The following is a 20,923-nucleotide window of genomic DNA, read 5'->3' as shown; positions in this document are numbered from 1 at the left end:
ATGGATTGGGGCCAGCCCATTTCAGAGAGAAACTCAATTGGTACATCCTGGCAAGGACGCTCCGCTCAAGCTCCACCATGAACCTGATTATCCTGCCTTTAAGGAGAACCAACTGGGGTGGGAAGAACTTTTTTAGGGCCACTGCTGTGCTCTGTAACCGCCTCCCATTGACACTAAAAGCTGCTCCCTCCCTACTTACTTTCAGAAAAGCCTTAAAGACCTGGCTGTTCTCGCAGGAGTAGTATGCACCTGGCCACTGGCTAAACTTGGTTCGGACATCTACTGTAGCAATTTAACCTTTTCCTACAGCGCTAAGACGCCTATCTGATGATGGTGTATATATGTCACACTACCCTCTCCTTGTCCACTAACCCCACATTTTCACCTTAATCACTACCACATTCCATTCCCTATTACCCTTAACCTGAGCACCACATTTTGCTAATGTTTTTGGTTTCAATTGAGATGATAGAGCAACTGCGTTGCCACGTTTACGAATCATTACCTTAATGCAAATAAACTGCATAAATTTGCAAATGTGAGATCTAAAATTAGGTATTGTGAATGCGTTTATTTGTTTGATTTTTGTTCTAAGCAGTTAGTGCTACTTGATCATTTCTTTACTCTACCGTACTTGTAACCCAGGTCTAGTAGCCTGTTGGGTCTCCCCCTTGACATATAACATGGTTCAAATCCAGGGCAGACCAATACAGTAACAATTTAAAGTTCACTGAAAAGTTAGAGCAGAGCTCTCCCAGGGGACTCCCTCACACACGACGTGCGGTAGAAATCTGAACTATGGTGACCTCTTGGGGGAGAAGGTGAGCTTAAGCTTACACCTCATTGGCCAAGGTTTGGTTCTTTCAAATGAGGTGGATGTGCTACTAAAGATTCTATGCTGTTTTAGGGCTATGGCCTTTTTTAACCTGTATATAGTATGCTGTATATTTTACACTGTATACTGCTATTTTAGTGTAACACGGATTCCCAGCCTGTTGACAGGGAATGATTCAAGCATGTGAATATATGAAAGATCCAGTGTTGGAGAATCTGTGTTTTAATACTATGAAATCATTGTGACTCAGTTAGCACGCTTCTGCCCATTTACCACCCAGGAGGGACTTTCTCATTGATTGCTAGTTCTATACCGAGGTTTAAAGCTGTGTGAGCATAAAAACTATTTAGTATAAAACATACTTCAGTTTGATTTATTAGGAAAACGTTAAGAAATAATCTATTCTGGAAGCAGTCTGATAACATTTTGAAAAGTAACTGGCACATGCATCAAGCAAACATACAGTCGGTAAAATACCGAATCGCTAAAATCAGCCGTTAGCGAGTGGCAAAATCCGAATCCCAATGCATCAACACAAATCGGGATAAAATAAAGAATCGCTAAATGATGAACCGCAAAAATAAAGAATCGCTAAAAACCAACCCGGAAAAATAAAGAATTGCTAAAAACCGAAATCGCAATCACCGAAATCACTAAAAGCTCCCGGCAAGTGCCAATCGCTAATTACGAATCGCTACTTAATGCATCAAAAATCGCAAATACCGAAAATCCCCAAAATCGCTATTTTGCATGAGCAGATTAAGGGGAATCACAACCTGGAGGTAAAGTTACATTTACAAAAAAAAAATACCAAAAAAAAAGAGACATGTGCCACAGATGGTATCAATCAGTAAGCCATTCAAATTGGCCCAGGAGACCCTGTTGGCTTGCACAAAATGGCAGCCCTCTACGTGCTTGCAAGGAGGATGCGAATCAATGCAGCAGGACAGCGCAGGAGAAGGGTCCAGGAGAGAGTCTTCAGAGTGCGCATCACATTGCTAGGACAGAATGAGGATGAGGTGTACGACAAGTATCGTCTGAATCGTGCCATGATCATGCGCCTAATTGCAGACCTCGAACCACTACTGCAGCACAAGACACATCGGACCAATGCAATTCCTGCGCACCTCCAGGTCCTATGCAGCCTGTACCTCCTGGCCTCTGGAAGTTTCCAGGGGGTCATCGCCATAGCGGGAGGCGTATCGCAAAGCGCACTCTCACGCTTCTTCTACAAATTCATTGATGCCATGCTGACAATGATACACACCCACATCAGCTTCCCCACAACCCCACTGCAGTTGGACCGCACCAAACAGGCATTCAACCAGGTGGCCCAATTCCCCCATGTCATAGGATGCATCGACTGCACGCATGTCCCCATCTGTCCACCCTCAGCCAATGAGTACATTTTCCGTAACCGGAAGCCCTACCACTCTATCAACGTGCAGGTCGTGTGCGATGCCAAGCACATCATCACGGACCTAGTGGCACAATTTCCGGGGAGCACACACGACTCCTACATATTCAGACACAGTGGCATCCACAGGCGCCTACTCAACGGAGAATTTGGAGAGGGACTCCTGCTTGGTACGTACACATTCCTCTTCCAAACATGAGCACCACACATGTATATTTATCACCGTTGCTAAGCCTTTGCTTCTATCTTGTAGGTGACAGTGCATACGCCCTGCGGGAATATATACTCACCCCCTACATCAATCCAGCAACACCACAGGAGCAACGATACAACGCGGGGCACATAAGCACCAGAAATGTAATTGAGAGGACCTTTGGGATTCTGAAGAGTCGCTTTAGAATCTTACATAAGACTGGTGGTGCCTTGCAATACAAACCAGACACCTGCTGCAGGATTGTAGCTGTATGTGCCATGCTGCACAACATCGCAACCAGAAGGGGGATACCCATAGAGGCGGACAGGAATGACGACTACCGGGATGACCAACCACCCGCACAACACCGACAGGCACACGTCCCTAACACAGCAGAGGGCCAAACGAGGCGGACATACATCACGCAACATCATTTCTGATCCAGGTAAGAATGAACCATGACGATTTCAGTTGTGGTGCTACTGTTTAATGCACAGGAGCACTGATGTATGTGCGGGCACACATGAACGAAAATAAGAGCTCCCCAAAACGAGAGTAACTAAACATGCCCGTTGTAGTCACGGGTGTGAAAGTGTCAAATAGGAGAGGACCCTGGTTACCCCACCATGGTCATGGATGGCTTACAGTATGTCTAGTGGCGCTTGCCACAAACGCCCAGCCTCCTTTCACTTGTCTCCTCCACCTCACCACGGCCTGTCCCTGTGGCTGTGGAGCAGCGCGAACTGCGCCTCCTGGTGCTGGCCTCCGCCACGGATACACTGCTGACACTTGAGGCAGCCTCACTGCCGTCCTCCCCTCCCAAGGCGCTGCCACTGAAAGTTCCGCTCTGCAAGTGTTCCACTGCAGTGGTCACCTGGCCTAGGGCCTTCGCAACGTCACCACAATAATGGCCCAGGTCCACCTGCAGTGACACCGAGCGGCGGGACAAAACAGCAGTGCTGCTGCACAGCCTAGTGATGGCCTTGGTAGAAGCAGCGGAACGGAGCAAGTTCTGCCTGTGCCTCCGTCTCTCGCTGTGATGCCCTGCTCTCATGGCACAGGTTAGTTCCTGGATGTCCTCGCTCAGTTTCCCGTTACCCTCTGCCACCACAGTGGTCATGTCCCGCACTGCCGCAGTCAGGGTACACATTTCCTTTGCTAGGCGCGCCATGTGAATGCTGATGGTACCCATGTGTCTCCCCTGCAGGTGCTGGACACGCAGCATCTGTGCCTCGATGCCACCATATGGGGAGCTTGCATGGTCATCTACATCCGATGTACAGCGCAGGGACCTGCGCCGCTGTGGGACTCGGACACGTGCTGGTGGTGCTGCAGGCGGTGGGACGAGTGTTGGACTTCGGGGCGATGGTGTTGCAGGACTCGGACAGGCATCCATCACCTGCATGGGGAGGACTATGCCCTGCGTCTCCGCTGTTTTGTTGCAGTTGGCGCAGCTGCAGGTGTTGGTGGTGGTGGTGGTGGTGGTATGGTTGCTGGTGGAGGTGGTGATTGACCCTCCGCCGGGGTGTCGCCCTCAGAATCTGCTGGTGTCTCCGAGATGATTAGCCGGCCGCTGTCATCTGAATCGCCAGGAGATGCATCTGTGTGTGAAACAGTGTATGGTTAGTGGGATTGTTGCTACTACAGTTTGTAATATTTCATACGTGTCCTTCTATAAATAACTATATTTGAGTCTATGTCTAGCTTCTACTGCTGTTGGGGGAATTTGTTGCTTTTCTTACGGTACATGCACACCGGGCTGACATGACTACAACTCCCATGATGCACTACTGTTCTGAGTGAAGATGTGTGGTGCACTTCTGCCTGCACACTGTGATCGTGCTGGGGGGATGGGAATGGTTTTACGCAATGCAGAGTATGGGCACAGCCATGCATCTTACCTTGGGCAGTTGTGGCTGCGCCGGAGGTGTCCATCTGTGTGACTCCCACGACCGCCTCTGGCTCGATGGTCCCTTCTACTAGCTCCTCCAGGGCAGTGTTTGCAGGCACTGTTGATGGTCCCCCTCCTGTGCCAGCTGCCTCCCGGACCCTTTCAGCGATCCTCTCCTTGGCCCGCTTCCGGAGGTCGTACCACCTCTTTTTTAAATCGTCTATGCTGCGGGGCGTCACTCCCACCGCATTGACCCTCTCTCTGATGCGCAGCCATATGCGTCGCTTTTCAGTCTAGCTTCTACTGCTGTTGGGGGAATTTGTTGCTTTTCTTACGGTACATGCACACCGGGCTGACATGACTACAACTCCCATGATGCACTACTGTTCTGAGTGAAGATGTGTGGTGCACTTCTGCCTGCACACTGTGATCGTGCTGGGGGGATGGGAATGGTTTTACGCAATGCAGAGTATGGGCACAGCCATGCATCTTACCTTGGGCAGTTGTGGCTGCGCCGGAGGTGTCCGTCTGTGTGACTCCCACGACCGCCTCTAGCTCGATGGTCCCTTCTACTAGCTCCTCCAGGGCAGTGTTTGCAGGCACTGTTGATGGTCCCCCTCCTGTGCCAGCTGCCTCCCGGACCCTTTCAGCGATCCGCTCCTTGGCCCACTTCCGGAGGTCGTACCACCTCTTTTTTTAAATCGTCTATGCTGCGGGGCGTCACTCCCACCGCATTGACCCTCTCTCTGATGCGCAGCCATATGCGTCACCTTTTCAGTCTCTGGCACCATGAGGGACAGCTTCCCGAACAGCCGATCATGTTTGCTGCTCACCCCCTCGATCAGGTGCTCCAGTTCCCGGTCGGAGAACTTGCGCTTTCTCTTCCTAGCAGATTCTGCGCTGGCTGGTGCATCTTTGTCCATCCTGGTGAGGGTAGGGTGGAAGTCCTGTCAGTGGTTAATCAGTGGGCTCAGGCTCTCTCCTGTTCCTCCTCCTGTCAGCTCCTCTGGCGAGTGAATGAGGGTGGGGCTGCTGTACTTCCTGGTAGTGATGTCATAAGACCGTTCCCCGAGCGACCCGTTTTATGCGAATTCGCTATTACCGATTTTGGTATTTGCGAGATCGCTGTTACCGATTTCGCTAATACTGATTTCGGTAATTGCTAATCGGTGTTTGCTCTACTCGCTAATGTGGATTCGGTAAATATTAGCGATTTTTAAGGAATCGCTCATATTTACCGAATCTGTTGATGCATTCCGAAATGCGATTCCTTAATAACGATTCCTTATTTATCGCTAATAAGGAATCGTTTTTCTGGATGTTGAGGCATGTGCACCTATGGAGATGAGTCTTGCCGGTGGCAGTGGCAGGCTCTATCCGCTCGCGCTGTGTCATTTTTGAGTTGTGAGTTTACAATGCTAACGCTGCTTCACAGCGTGATATTTTAAAACTGTACAAATCGCTACATTTTAAAAATCATTGTGTGTTTTATCTGTAAAACCTGTTTCCTAATACTCACCTCACTGTTAACTCCCGCCCCGGTCCGCCGCGTCCATTCTGGGCGATTGATGCGGAGGGTGAGGAGGAGCCAGCACTTCCGGCTCGAGCGGCCAGGTTAGCGCTCTAGTAGTACTCTAAGGGAAGTGTATATAACTCTCTGTCTCACGCAGTCGCGCTGTGGAGATGAGTCTTGCCGGTGGCAGTGGCAGGCTCTATCCGCTCGCGCTGTGTCATTTTTGAGTTGTGAGTTTACAATGCTAACGCTGCTTCACAGCGTGATATTTTAAAACTGTACAAATCGCTACATTTTAAAAATCATTGTGTGTTTTATCTGTAAAACCTGTTTCCTAATACTCACCTCACTGTTAACTCCCGCCCCGGTCCGCCGCGTCCATTCTGGGCGATTGATGCGGAGGGTGAGGAGGAGCCAGCACTTCCGGCTCGAGCGGCCAGGTTAGCGCTCTAGTAGTACTCTAAGGGAAGTGTATATAACTCTCTGTCTCACGCAGTCGCGCTGTGGAGATGAGTCTTGCCGGTGGCAGTGGCAGGCTCTATCCGCTCGCGCTGTGTCATTTTTGAGTTGTGAGTTTACAATGCTAACGCTGCTTCACAGCGTGATATTTTAAAACTGTACAAATCGCTACATTTTAAAAATCATTGTGTGTTTTATCTGTAAAACCTGTTTCCTAATACTCACCTCACTGTTAACTCCCGCCCCGGTCCGCCGCGTCCATTCTGGGCGATTGATGCGGAGGGTGAGGAGGAGCCAGCACTTCCGGCTCGAGCGGCCAGGTTAGCGCTCTAGTAGTACTCTAAGGGAAGTGTATATAACTCTCTGTCTCACGCAGTCGCGCTGTGGAGATGAGTCTTGCCGGTGGCAGTGGCAGGCTCTATCCGCTCGCGCTGTGTCATTTTTGAGTTGTGAGTTTACAATGCTAACGCTGCTTCACAGCGTGATATTTTAAAACTGTACAAATCGCTACATTTTAAAAATCATTGTGTGTTTTATCTGTAAAACCTGTTTCCTAATACTCACCTCACTGTTAACTCCCGCCCCGGTCCGCCGCGTCCATTCTGGGCGATTGATGCGGAGGGTGAGGAGGAGCCAGCACTTCCGGCTCGAGCGGCCAGGTTAGCGCTCTAGTTGCCCTACTGCCTATAAATGTGTGTGGGCCAGCGACCGCGCAGCGGACGCGTGCAGCGGGCGCGCCGGAAGCGCGCCGAAGCCGAGCCAAAGTCAAGCCCGTCTGCGCCCGTCCGCGGCCGGACGGGGCGCGGGGCCAGACATCCTGGCCTCCACATACGGTATGATAAACAAACCTTGTTGAATCTCCGCCCTACTACGCCATTACTATGCTTACATTCTATGCAGGCTTTATCACTACATAACTGCTCCATGTGCCCTTTTACTCCTGAAATGGGCTCCATAATAGTCCCCCCCAAAAAATTGATAAAAGCCGCACTGCTTAACTGTAGATCTCTCAGTAAGCACTGCAATCAGGTCTACAACCTACTTGAGGATGAGGCACTGGATATACTGCTGCTAACAGAGACCTGGCTTGGCGAATATTCTGACCCAGACATCATAGAGGCGTTGCCTCCAGGATACTCTCTCGCCAGGCTTGACAGGCAGGAAGGTAGGGGTGGTGGAATAGCTATTGCTGTTAGGGCCCCATTGGAGTGCTCCCTACTCCCCCTAACTATTGACCACTGTGAAGCTGCTTCGTTTAGTATTTCACTGGGACCTCAACATTCCCTATCAGGCATTCTTATATATCGACCCCCAGGTAGACTATTTGATTTTACAGCTAGTCTAGTAGAGGCGACAGCACATCTCGCCCTGAGGAAATCCAAACTCCTGGTATTGGGCGACATGAACATTCATTTTGATGATGTCCAAGATAAGGATGCCTCCTATATAAAAGATGAATTACTTTCCCTGCAGCTCACTCTTAAGAACCAAGAGCCTACTCACAAACAAGGTCATCTGATCGACCCCATATTTGGTAATTGGAATGGAGTAGAAACGCTTCCTCCAATACCCGTGCCTTGGTCGGACCATCTTGTCATTCCCTTACGAATTTGGCTGTCTGAGCCTGAAACTAGGAGTGATAGTACGCAGCTGTACCAATGTCGTAAGTGGAAAAATTTCAACTTAGATACTTTCATCGACATTCTTGCTGCGGCTGAACCTCCTGGAGGGTCAGATTGTGAGGCTGCCTATTCATGCCTGAAGAACCATGTCATAACTGCCCTAGATAAGACTGCTCCTATCCGCAGTTCACTAATCACCAGGCAAACTAGAAAACCTTCCCCGTGGTTTACTTCGGAACTTCAGGTGGCAAAATCCGCTTGTAAAAAACTGGAACGAGAATGGCGCATTAACTTCTGCCCCAAAGCCAAATCTCAATATAAAATAGCGCAAGCAGGATATTACAAACTTATTCGTTCCTCTAAAGCACGGTACTATAAGACCCGCATTGGAGAGGCTGAGAACTCCTCAAAGGAGCTCTTTAAAATCTTTAAAGAAATCTCGGTAGTATCTAGTGAGAGTAATACCCAGAATGACTCTGTGGAAGCATGTAACGATATTGCGAGATACTTTGCTAGCAAAATTACTAACATCTATGCGAATTTCTCAAAGGATCTGCCCTCGGGCTCTGCGTTCACTGAGAATTTGGAGATCACTCAGGATAAGGCATGCCTCGATCGCTTTACTGTTCCTTGCACTAAAACCTTAATTAACATCTGTACAAGCATTAAGTCAGGGTCCCCTCGTGATCCTGCGCCTCCTAAGATCTTAGCAGCTAGCCTTAAAGTCCTGGAACAACATTTTAGATATATTCTCCAACTCTCCTTTTCTACGGCCATCCTCCCCGTGGAGTGGAAGCAAGCCATTGTACTTCCTATAAAGAAGAAACCCAACTTAAGGCAGGATACCCTTGAAAACTTACGGCCTATCTCGCTGCTACCGTATCTGGCGAAGGTGGCCGAAAAAATAGCTAACAGCCAACTCATGGCCCATCTAGAGTCGAATAAGGCCTTCCACAGTTCTCAATCTGGGTTCAGGGCAGGATTTTCCACAGAAACCGCCCTTCTGAGAGCGACCGAAACTATACGTGCAGGTGCGGATGCGGGCCAGACTATGGCTTTGATTATGCTTGACCTTAGTGCCGCGTTCGACACTGTGGCACATTCCATCTTGCTGCAGTGTCTGAACAAAGCCGGGGTCACCCAGGAAGCGCTGGGCTGGCTTAAAGCCTTTCTCACCAACCGATGCTTCCAGGTTCAGAGAGGCATACATCGCTCTAATAGTATAACATTAGAACAGGGGGTACCTCAGGGCTCCGCCCTGAGCCCCACCCTGTTCAATCTCTATATGGCCCCTTTGGCGGAAGTGGTTGAATCGTACGGCATTGAATTAGTTTCATATGCCGACGATACCCAACTCCTGCTCTCCCTGTCTCAAGCACCCTCCACTGATGCTAACAATTTTAAAACCTGCATGCAGGCTCTGGCAGGTTGGATGACCCAGCATTGCCTAAAGCTTAATGGTTCAAAAACGGAGGTTCTGGTAATTGGGGGAAGGGAGGCGAGCTGGACCAAGGAGTGGTGGCCATCATGCCTGGGACCGCTGCCTACTCCCTGTAAAGCAGCTAAGAATCTGGGTATCTGGGTTGATCCCAGACTTTCTTATGACAACCATGTACATAAAGTGGTTGGGAAATGCTTTGGGGTAATGAAGACCCTGAACCGCACCCTAGATCTTCTCCCCCTGGAAGCCAGGCGCATTATGACCCATGCTTTAGTGACCTCGAGGATAGACTACGGCAATGTGCTCTTGCTCGGAACCTCACAAAAAATTTTTAGGAGACTTCAAGTACTCCAAAATACAGCAGCACGTCTAGTCCTTAGACTTCCGAAAAGGTCAGCCTCTATGCCAGCCCTAGCCACTCTGCACTGGCTCCCCATAAAAAAGAGAGTCCTATTTAAAGCGCTTCTAACCTGCTATAGGATTATCTCTCACAAAGCTCCCTCTTATATGACAGATCTGGCTATTCCATACGAGCCTACTAGAATTCTCCGCTCGGGGGGAACTGGTCTGCTTAAAATTCCCCGCGTTAAGAAAGCCAGAATGGGCGGATGTTCCTTTCGTGTTATGGCTGCCAAAGAATGGAACTCTCTTCCCATGAATATCAGGCAAGCGGATTCAGAGCCCTTGTTTAGGAAACTTTTAAAAACTTATCTGTTTTCTTCCTAAACTACCCTATCTTGGCTCTGACTTTTCTCCACAGCGCGGGGACACGCCGAGATGGCGTCACCATGCGCTTTACAAGCTCCTTTATTATTATTATTATGTGCATTGTTTTTGGGGGTTTCTTAGCCCAACAGCTATCACAAAACTGACTTTTTTCTTGCTCTAGCCACATTGGGTTTTCTGACGTTAAAGAAAGATAAGCGGTATCTAGACTTACTGACTGGAGAAAATTGAGTTCACCTCTGATTACAATAGCTGCAGGGAACTCTTATTGAGGTGTCTGTTAAAGCAAAAAAGAGACGTAGCATCATCTTCCAGAGGACCATAGTATGAATCTATGCTACAACAATAGCTTTTGGCCACTGGATCGTCAAAGCTATCCAGCGGCCATTCTCATTGTTTGCTATTGTGGTTAGATAATCTAAAATGTTTGGAGCTGGAAGGATAATAATACCCGTGTGTGGCTCAGCATGCTTGTTTAACCCCATCTCATGGCTGTTCACATCCTGTTTGCAGGAGTCACTGGAAGGATAATAATACCCGTGTGTGGCTCATGCTTGTTTAATCCCAGCTCAGGGCTGTTCACATCCTGTTTGCAGGAGTCTCTGGAAGGATCATAATACCCGTGTGTGGCTCAGCATGCTTGTTTAACCCCAGCTCAGGGCTGTTAACATCCTGTTTGCAGGAGTCTCTCGAAGGATAATAATACCCGTGTGTGGCTCATGCTTGTTTAATCCCAGCTCAGGGCTGTTCACATTCTGTTTGCAGGAGTCTCTCGAAGGATAATACCCGTGTGTGGTTCATGCTTGTTTAATCCCAGCTCAGGGCTGTTTACATCCTGTTTGCAGGAGTCTCTGGAAGGATAATAATACCCGTGTGTGGCTCAGCATGCTTGTTTAACCCCAGCTCAGGGCTGTTCACATCCTGTTTGCAGGAGTTACTCGAAGGATAATAATACCCGTGTGTGGCTCATGCTTGTTTAACCCCAGCTCAGGGCTGTTCACATCCTGTTTGCAGGAGTCTGTGGAAGGATAATAATACCCGTGTGTTGCTCATGCTTGTTTAACCCCAGCTCAGGGCTGTTCACATTCTGTTTGCAGGAGTCTCTGGAAGGATAATAATACCCGTGTGTGGCTCATGCTTGTTTAACCCCAGCTCAGGGCTGTTCACATCCTGTTTGCAGGAGTCTCTGGAAGGATAATAATACCCGTGTGTGACTCAGCATGCTTGTTTAACCTCAGCTCAGGGCTGTTCACATTCTGTTTGCAGGAGTCTCTCGAAGGATAATACCCGTGTGTGGCTCATGCTTGTTTAACCCCAGCTCAGGGCTGTTCACATCCTGCTTGCAGGAGTCTTTGGAAGGATAATAATACCCGTGTGTGGCATAGCATGCTTGTTTAACCCCAGCTCAGGGCTGTTCACATCCTGTTTGCAGGAGTCTCTGGAATGATATTAATACCAGTGTGTGGCTCAGCATGCTTGTTTAACCCCAGCTCAGGGCTGTTCACATCCTGTTTGCAGGAGTCTCTCGAAGGATAACACCCGTGTGTGGCTCATGCTTGTTTAACCCCAGCTCAGGGCTGTTCACATCCTGCTTGCAGGAGTCTTTGGAAGGATAATAATACCCGTGTGTGGCACAGCATGCTTGTTTAACCCCAGCTCAGGGCTGTTCACATCCTGTTTGCAGGAGTCTCTGGAAGGATAATAATACCCGTGTGTGGCTCATGCTTGTTTAACCCCAGCTCAGGGCTGTTATCATCCTGTTTGCAGGAGTCTCTCGAAGGATAATAATACCCGTGTGTGGCTCATGCTTGTTTAATCCCAGCTCAGAGCTGTTCACATCCTGTTTGCAGGAGTCTCTGGAAGGATAATAATACCCGTGTGTGGCTCATGCTTGTTTAACCCCAGCTCAGGGCTGTTCACATTCTGTTTGCAGGAGTCTCTCGAAGGATAATAATATCCGTGTGTGGCTCAGCATGCTTGTTTAATCCCAGCTCAGGGCTGTTCACATCCTGTTTGCAGGAGTCTGTGGAAGGATAATAATACCTGTGTGTTGCTCATGCTTGTTTAACCCCAGCTCAGGGCTGTTCACATTCTGTTTGCAGAAGTCTCTGGAAGGATAATAATACCTGTGTGTGGCTCAGCATGCTTGTTTAACCCCAGCTCAGGGCTGTTCACATTCTGTTTGCAGGAGTCGCACGAAGGATAATACCCGTGTGTGGCTCATGCTTGTTTAACCCCAGCTCAGGGCTGTTCACATCCTGTTTGCAGGAGTCTCTCGAAGGATAATACCCGTGTGTGGTTCATGCTTGTGTAACCCCAGCTCAGGGCTGTTCACATCCTGTTTGCAGGAGTCTCTCGAAGGATAATAATACCCGTGTGTGGCTCAGCATGCTTGTTTAATCCCAGCTCAGGGCTGTTCACATCCTGTTTGCAGGAGTCTCTGGAAGGATAATAATACCCGTGTGTGGCTCATGCTTGTTTGAACCCAGCTCAGGGCTGTTCACATCCTGTTTGCAGGAGTCTCTGGAAGGATCATAATACCCGTGTGTGGCCCATGCTTGTTTAACCCCAGCTCAGGGCTGTTCACATCCTGTTTGCAGGAGTCTCTCGAAGGATAATACCCGTGTGTGGCTCAGCATACTTGTTTAACCCCAGATCAGAGCTGTTCACATTCTGTTTGCAGGAGTCTCTGGAAGGATAATAATACCAGTGTGTGGCTCATGCTTTTTTAATCCCAGCTCAGGGCTGTTCACATCCTGTTTGCATGAGTCTCTCGAAGGATAATACCCGTGTGTGGCTCATGCTTGTTTAACCCCAGCTCAGGGCTGTTCACATCCTGTTTGCAGGAGTCTGTGGAAGGATAATAATACCCGTGTGTGGCTCATGCTTGTTTAACCCCAGCTCAGGGCTGTTCACATTCTGTTTGCAGGAGTCTCTGGAAGGATAATACTACCTGTGTGTGGCTCAGCATGCTTGTTTAACCCCAGCCCAGGGCTGTTCACATTCTGTTAGCAGGAGTCTGTGGAAGGATAATAATACCCGTGTGTGGCTCATGCTTGTTTAATCCCAGCTCAGGGCTGTTCACATCCTGTTTGCAGGAGTCTCTGGAAGGATAATAATACCCGTGTTTGGCTCAGCATGCTTGTTTAATCCCAGCTCAGGGCTGTTCACATCCTGTTTGCAGGAGTCTCTGGAAGGATAATAATACCCGTGTTTGGCTCAGCATGCTTGTTTAATCCCAGCTCAGGGCTGTTCACATCCTGTTTGCAGGAGTCTCTGGAAGGATAATAATACCCGTGTGTGGCTCATGCTTGTTTAACCCCAGCTCAGGGCTGTTCACATCCTGTTTGCAGGAGTCTCTCGAAGGATAATAATACCCGTGCGTGGCTCATGCTTGTTTAACCCCAGCTCAGGGCTGTTCACATCCTGTTTGCAGGAGTCTCTGGAAGGATCATAATACCCGTGTGTGGCTCAGCATGCTTGTTTAACCCCAGCTCAGGGCTGTTCACATCCTGTTTGCAGGAGTCTCTCGAAGGATAATAATACCCGTGCGTGGCTCATGCTTGTTTAACCCCAGCTCAGGGCTGTTCACATCCTGTTTGCAGGAGTCTCTGGAAGGATCATAATACCCGTGTGTGGCTCAGCATGCTTGTTTAACCCCACCTGAGGGTTGTTCACATTCTGTTTGCAGGAGTCTTGAGTTAACACTAAAGAGCGCTTAGACATATAAAACCCGGAGAGAATGGAGGTTTTCTTTTTTGATTATTGAGGCTTTTAGTATTGATAGGACTGTGTCCTGTTACCCAGAGACAATATAAAAACTGGCAGTTTTTAATAATTCAGATTCTAAAAATATTGCAATCTTAAAAAAAAAAAAAAATCATATTCACCCCAGACCTGCCCCCTTTTATTTCCCTACTCTCTCCATCCTTCTGGCCCTCACTAAATAGTCTAACTTATAATAATGCGCCCTGGAACTGTACTTTAATGAGTTTCAATGACCCATCCTCAACAGGTAAACAGACTTTAAGATGCTGAAGTGCATTTTCCTACGGTCTCATTTTTAGGTCTCGTCTGAGCCAGCGCATGCGCTGCTCTGCGAGACATTTAGTAAGGAGGGTTTCAAAGTGCTATCCCGTGCTTTTAATGACCTAGCGCTTGCGTTCACGCGCGCACCCGCCAGCTTTTACCATCCGAGGTGCCATCTGGACCGCGGTCAGTTTCACTTTCGTGTTCGACTTTCGCGCGCGCGTGCACACAACTCCCATTTGCGGCCGCACGTCATTACCGGCTTGTTTATCCCTCTATAGAGACACAAAAATGTTGGTACACGTTTACTGTATGTTGACTAAGTAGTTTTGGCTTCTTTTGCAAATCCCGTCAATGCAACGTTTTAATGGGTTAGCCACTGTCTTAATCTCTGCACACGAAATCTCGATGTCCCTCTTTGCTTTCATCAATTCTCTCCCAGTTCTAGTTATTGCTAGCATTTTCTGCTTCTGTACTGGTGTGTTTTAAGTGTGAGGTGCTAACAAACCCGTTGGCAGCACAATATGATATGCCATCGAGCCTCATTATGATGTTAAATTCATATATTCCATGAATAGGAAACAAACAGCAGTGTTTGCTCCCACTGGCAAACAAAACATCTTTATTCATTCACTCAGCTGCCTGCTGCACTCACCACACTCGTCCCTGAGTACTAAGCATGTACCATGACTCCTAAATGAACGGTTAAAGTTGAAATCGTGATGCTTGCTCTTCTCATTTATGTAGGTTACACCTTAGAAAATAATAATGTACATAAAGTCTGCAGTAAATAAAATGAATGTGACCCCGACAGGATTTGAACAGGCAACCTTCTGATCTGGAGTAACACGCGCTACCGTTGTGCCACGAAGTCCTATAAAAAAACATTGTCTCAATGTATGTAATGAAGTGTAAATGTAGTGTGAGTGTTGTCTGATATAAAAAAAAAATGTGTTGGGTTGCACCAGACAAGACACACATTTGTGGTTCGTTGCATACAATATTAAATGCATGCGCTGTTCCCACTCTCACAAAGGACTACATTCATTGCGTGTTACAGCTCCTCCCCGTTGCTTCTCTCACAGTCGAGCACTGTGATTGGTAGGTAGTTCTTTGCCTGCTATATGCGGGCTGTGCCTGCTCCCACACTAGCGAGGCATTGGTGGTTCAGTAGCATCTACATGTAAGAGATGTTTCCGTTTACACCGCATATAGCAGTATTCAGTGACCCAGTGGGCGCTGCATGTTACCGCATCTGCAAAGCTCCTACTGTCATCGGCATAGCACCGTGGTGCATTTTTGCTCGGGGTTCACTTGTTGCATAGTAGTGTGATTGTTTTTGGTAGCATGTGCACAGTGGAGCATTCTTGCTTAAAACTTTAATTTACTAGGAGTTCCCATTGGAGAATATGAAGAGAGAGAGAGGGTGACCCATTACAGCACATTAAGCTGGCTTTTGTGACCTAGAGCCACAACCGCGCTCATTGGTTCTTAACCTTATGACATCTTTGGACCCGCGATGAATCACTACTGGAAGGCAGGGACCCAGGCCGGAACAATTTCAATTATTTGAACACCCCGACATAACCTAAAAATACATAAACAAGTATACATCAAACACATACACAAATTATGCAATATTTAATTCACAAATAAAATTACACATTGAAGCCACCAGTCATTCATACTAGATTGTTTGTTGTACTTGCGCTGCTCGAACAAATCAAGATAAGGATATCAAATTAACGTTTAGATTCCAATTTCAAATTACTACACATTTAAAGAGCATTTTAAAAAGCTTAAAATTTCCATTTTTTTTAATGTATATGGACTTTTTTAATATCAGTCAAACTTCTTCATAATAACGCAACCCACACTCCAGATTCCAAATCGCGGTGTAGTTTATTTGTGACACATTTTGGCACAATCAGCATCTTTGTCAAAGGTCTCGCTTTTGGGACCTTATAAGTATTTAGTTATGCAGCACAATATCCTTGGTGCAATAACATTAACTGTTACATGGCTAAACACTTATAAGGTCCCAAAGGCGAAGGCGAGACCTTTTGGCTATGCCAATGCTGGTTTGTTTTGCGTTCAGAAAAATCTTGTGCTGAATGCTTGCCACCAAAGATTTGAAATGAACCATGTTCCAAATACTTGCAATGTAGCCACGAGAACTAACATGGCCAGAGTCCCTAGTGATCTGAAGATTGGTCTCTGTTTGGACACACTCTGACGTTTCGAAGATTCAAAGGGCACAAGTAATATTCATTGTCTATTTTGACAGACACTCTGAACTGCTCTAGACAGATGTATTTCCTTAACAATGTAAGTTCACCAGTGTGGGATAATGGGGTGTATTATATGGTGCGCCGTGTAATACTTATCAACTCCTTTAGTACCCTTGAGTTTCCACTGTCGAACCCTCAGCCCGACCCTGGGTAGCGGTGGCTGTGAGTAGCAAGGCGTACACAGCCGAACAAGTGTTAAGCAATGAAACAGCGACAGAACAATTGAAGAATCCAACAACACTCAAGAAACCCACAACCAATTTATGAATATAGGTTGATTCTCATAAGAATTTAGACACTAGAACAAAAAATATCCACCAGAGGGTTCCAGAGATATAGATTTTACAAGCAATAATAAATCAGTGCAATTTCACTCAATCACGAACAAGCCTTGGCAAAGTCAATGAACTGGATCCTTAGAACCTTTTTCAAAGAAAACCTAAGTAAGTGTCAGTGCGGTTGGTAAGAAGAACTTGGGACAACCAACTCTGGCAGGGAGCTAGTCAGGGGGACCAGCAGCATCCTCCAGTTAGCTTCAGAGGAGAAGCGGTTCTTCAACAGTTCCAGGCACTCGATCCGCGTTGCAATGGATTCCCATGGAGTGGTCCTGATGCATGAGATGAAGGATGCTGAAGATGCTCTAAGAATGCTGTGGATGCAACATGTTCAACGGGGGTCTTCCTGCAGGGATTCCTCGGCCACAAAAATGGTGAGGGGGACCTGGTTGCAGGGTCGACATTCCACAAAGTCCTCTCCGGTCTGGCCGAAGTCCAGTCGCCACTGAACTTCCAGTCGCTCATTGTCGCAGTCACAGGCCAATCCTTCCTGAGTCGATAATTCACCTTCTGAGGGTACCAGCAACTCAAAAAAAGTCAAAATGTACTTTATTCGGTTAAAAAACAGTAACCATAAAAGCAGCAAAAATACAAATACAATTAAAAATGACTCAATACATAGTTGCTATAACAGGGGAGAAGTGCAAATTTTCTATATGGACGGTTAAGAATTATCCATCCATCGATTTACGCAGTTTAAAAACATATTTAAAAAATTCTGTCAAAGAAGCAACAATAAATACAGTGTCCATTCTTTGCAATTCTAAAAACGCTGGACGGCATCTTTTTGCCATCATCTCTTTAAGAATTGGGACAATAAATTTCCTACGGGGCAAGGTATAAAATCTACAGAAAAACAGCACATGAATGTCAGATTGCGAAGATAGTTCATCACATGGGCATAAACACAATTCATTAGACCAAGAGTTCATTTCTGGGAAGGTTAATAATCTAAAAACAATATTAAATCTAAAACGTGTAAGGCAAAATCTATCATAGTTTGACATAGTGAGGCATAAGTATGGTTGTAATTTAGCACCACTCAGTATCAGCTGATGAGAACAGACTGTCTTTTTCTTTATTCCCTCTAACAATCTTTTTTCCCTGAGGTGTTCCATGCACAATTTTTCCAGTAATTTTCTAGAGATGTGTACCATAGAAAGTGGATCCTCAAAATATTGTTGATAGTGAGTTTCTGTCAGAAAGGTCTTCACATACTTTAACCATTTGAAAACATTTACGTTTTTAAGTTTTAGCACATCCTGAAGTATGGCACGGTTTACAACACACTCATTGACAGTCCAGACCCTGTGCCATAGTAAAATGGGCTGAATTCTTATTATATCTGAGATATACGGCTGCCCCAACTCTTCATAACAATTAAGGGTTGCAATACTATCGGGTACAGACAGCATGTACCGCATAAACTTATTTTCGATTAATTGCATAGCGTTTATATTGGCATACCCCCAGAGTCCTGCTCCATACACAGCCACCGATATACACGTTGCATTATACACAGTTAAAATTTCCCTAAAGGGCTTCTTTCCCAGTTTCTGTATAAAGCTCTTTAAAGCCATTATTGTCTTCGAGAACAAAAGTGTTCTTGCCCTAATCGCGCTTGTCCATGAGCCAGTCTCATGAAACAAGATGCCTAAATAAGAAAAGGTGGGCGTGTTTTCTAAGCAAGCATTGTTTATTTGCATAGTTTTCATCTTCTTCTTGGATCGTGTACCACAGTTCATGGTAAAAGTTTTAGTACAGTTGATTTTTAAATCCAAACTGTGCATGAACTTATTGAAGGATACTATTAAATTTTGTAGGGCAATTGGTGTTCTCGCCATTAAAACAGCATCGTCCGCATACAGGAGCGCAGGGATACGCCGAGTACCAACAACAGGCACATCTCTGCCCTCCTGCAGTAGACGAACAATTGTTACTTACCTGTAAACAGGTGGTTCTCCAGTATTGGTGTCTTTCATAGATTCACATGCTTGAATATTCCCCGTCGTCGGAGTGGGAGTCCCACGGTAAATAAAATAGCAATATATATATATATATAATAAAATATATACAAAAGTAATCATATAATTAGCGCATGTAGGTGTAAAACACACATAGTGAACCTATAAGAGAAAAACTCCATAGGAATACAATGGAGAGAGACAAAAGACCTTTGTAGTCTATCTCTGTCATTATGTAAGTCCAAACTCCAGCCAATCAGGCGTCAGCCCCTCTCTAGAACCTTCTCCTCAGAGCTTCTCACCTCAGATTTTCGTAGCACCAAAGTGACCTTAGAGTGTATGAGGAGAAGAGAGCCTCTGAAGGGAGGAGGGAGGGTCGCATGTGAATCTATGAAAGACACCAATACTGGAGAACCACCTGTTTACAGGTAAGTAACAATTGTTCTTCTCCAGTATTAGGGTGTCTTTCATAGATTCACATGCTTGAATATAGAATAGCTAGCAGTAACAATCACCATTGTTTCCATGCCAAAATAGATTCAACATATATAGATTATCAATCTTCTTATGCATAAAAACAGTATTGAACAACTGTAACATTGTAAATGCATAAAATACATATATGGAAACAATATGGAGGCGGGAGGAAGAGGCTCACCTTACTTAAAAAGATTGCGCAGCACTGCCTGTCCCACTGCAGCATCCTCCTCGCTTAAAGTTGCCAAGCAGTAGTGCTTAGTAAACGTGTGTCTGGTCGACCACGTAGCTGCTCTGCAGATGTGTTGCAAAGATACTCCAGCAAATAAGGCAGTAGATGATGATACTGCCCTAGTGGAGTGTGCCCTCACTGGAGACTGCAGAGGCTTATTTGCCCTTTGGTGACAAAAGACAATAGCTGCCGAGATCCAGCGTGCAATCGTTGGTTTAGTAACCTGACGTCCTTTATGACAGCGTCCATATGCTATAAAAAGTTGATCGGATTTCCTGAAAGAAGCTGTCTTACTGATGTAGAACTTAAGACACCGCTTGACGTCCAAAGAATGTAATCTTTGTTCTGCAGGTGTCTGAAGATTGGCAAAAAAGGTCTTTAATATTACTGGCTCATTAATGTGAAAGTCAGTAGGCACCTTGGGTAGAAATGATGGATTGGTGCGTAACACTGCAGCATCCGGTTTGAACTGCAGGAACGGAGGTTTGATGGTAAAAGCATGGATGTCACTGACACGACGAGAAGACGTTAGTGCCAGAAGTAGAACTACTTTCCAAGTGAGATATTTTAGGTCGGCCTTGTGAATGGGCTCAAACGGAGGTCTCATCAATTGTGCCAACACAACGTTGAGGTGCCACAACGGAGGAGGACGCCGAACTGGCGGAAATTTCCGGAATAGGCCCTTAAAGAATTGGCGGATTATTCTTGAGGAACAAAGGGAACTTGATCCATCTTGCCGGAAACGGGAAATGGCTGCTAGAAAAACCCTTAGGGTTGCATGCGACAGTCCAGAACTGGCTAGGTGCAAGAAGAATGGTAGCAATTGCTCTGCCGTGGAATGTATCGGATGAACTCCGTTAGCAGCACACCAATGGCAGAATCGTTTCCATTTAAACTTGTACGTCCTGATTGTAGAAGGTGCTCTTGCCTGGGCCAAAATATCCCTACAATCCTGGGGGATGTCTAGGTGGGCGAACTCATGGTGTTCAGGTTCCATGCTGATAAGCTCAGTGAGGAGGGATTTGGATGACAAATTCTCCCTTCGCTCATTGTGAGCAGATCCGTCCGATGTTGCAGGAGGATTGGCTGGCATTGGGACAGGAGGAGCAGTTCTGAGAATCACGCTTGCCGTGGCCAGCGCGGGGCTATTAGGATCAGGTGGCAAGGTTGTCTCCTCATCTTCCAAAGAACCCGAGGTATGAGGGGTATTGGAAGAAAGGCGTACGCAAATAGATTGCACCAGTTTATCAAAAGGGCATTCCCTTGTGATTGCTTGTGGGGATGCCAGCTTGCGTAATTTCGGCATTTCTGGTTCTCCGGCGTGGCAAAGAGATCGAGTTGCGGACGGCCCCATAGTTGGAATATCCTCTCTAGAGTGGGTTGGTGTAACTCCCACTCGTGGGTCGACGAGGAGGACCTGCTCAGGGAATCCGCTAGGACATTGGATACTCCTGGCAGGTGGACTGCCGTAAGCAAGATCTGATGACTGAGAGACCAG

This window comes from Triturus cristatus, chromosome 1_2, assembly GCF_964204655.1.
Source record: "Triturus cristatus chromosome 1_2, aTriCri1.1, whole genome shotgun sequence".
NCBI lineage: Eukaryota > Metazoa > Chordata > Amphibia > Caudata > Salamandridae > Triturus > Triturus cristatus.
This window is presented reverse-complemented; position numbering follows the sequence as displayed.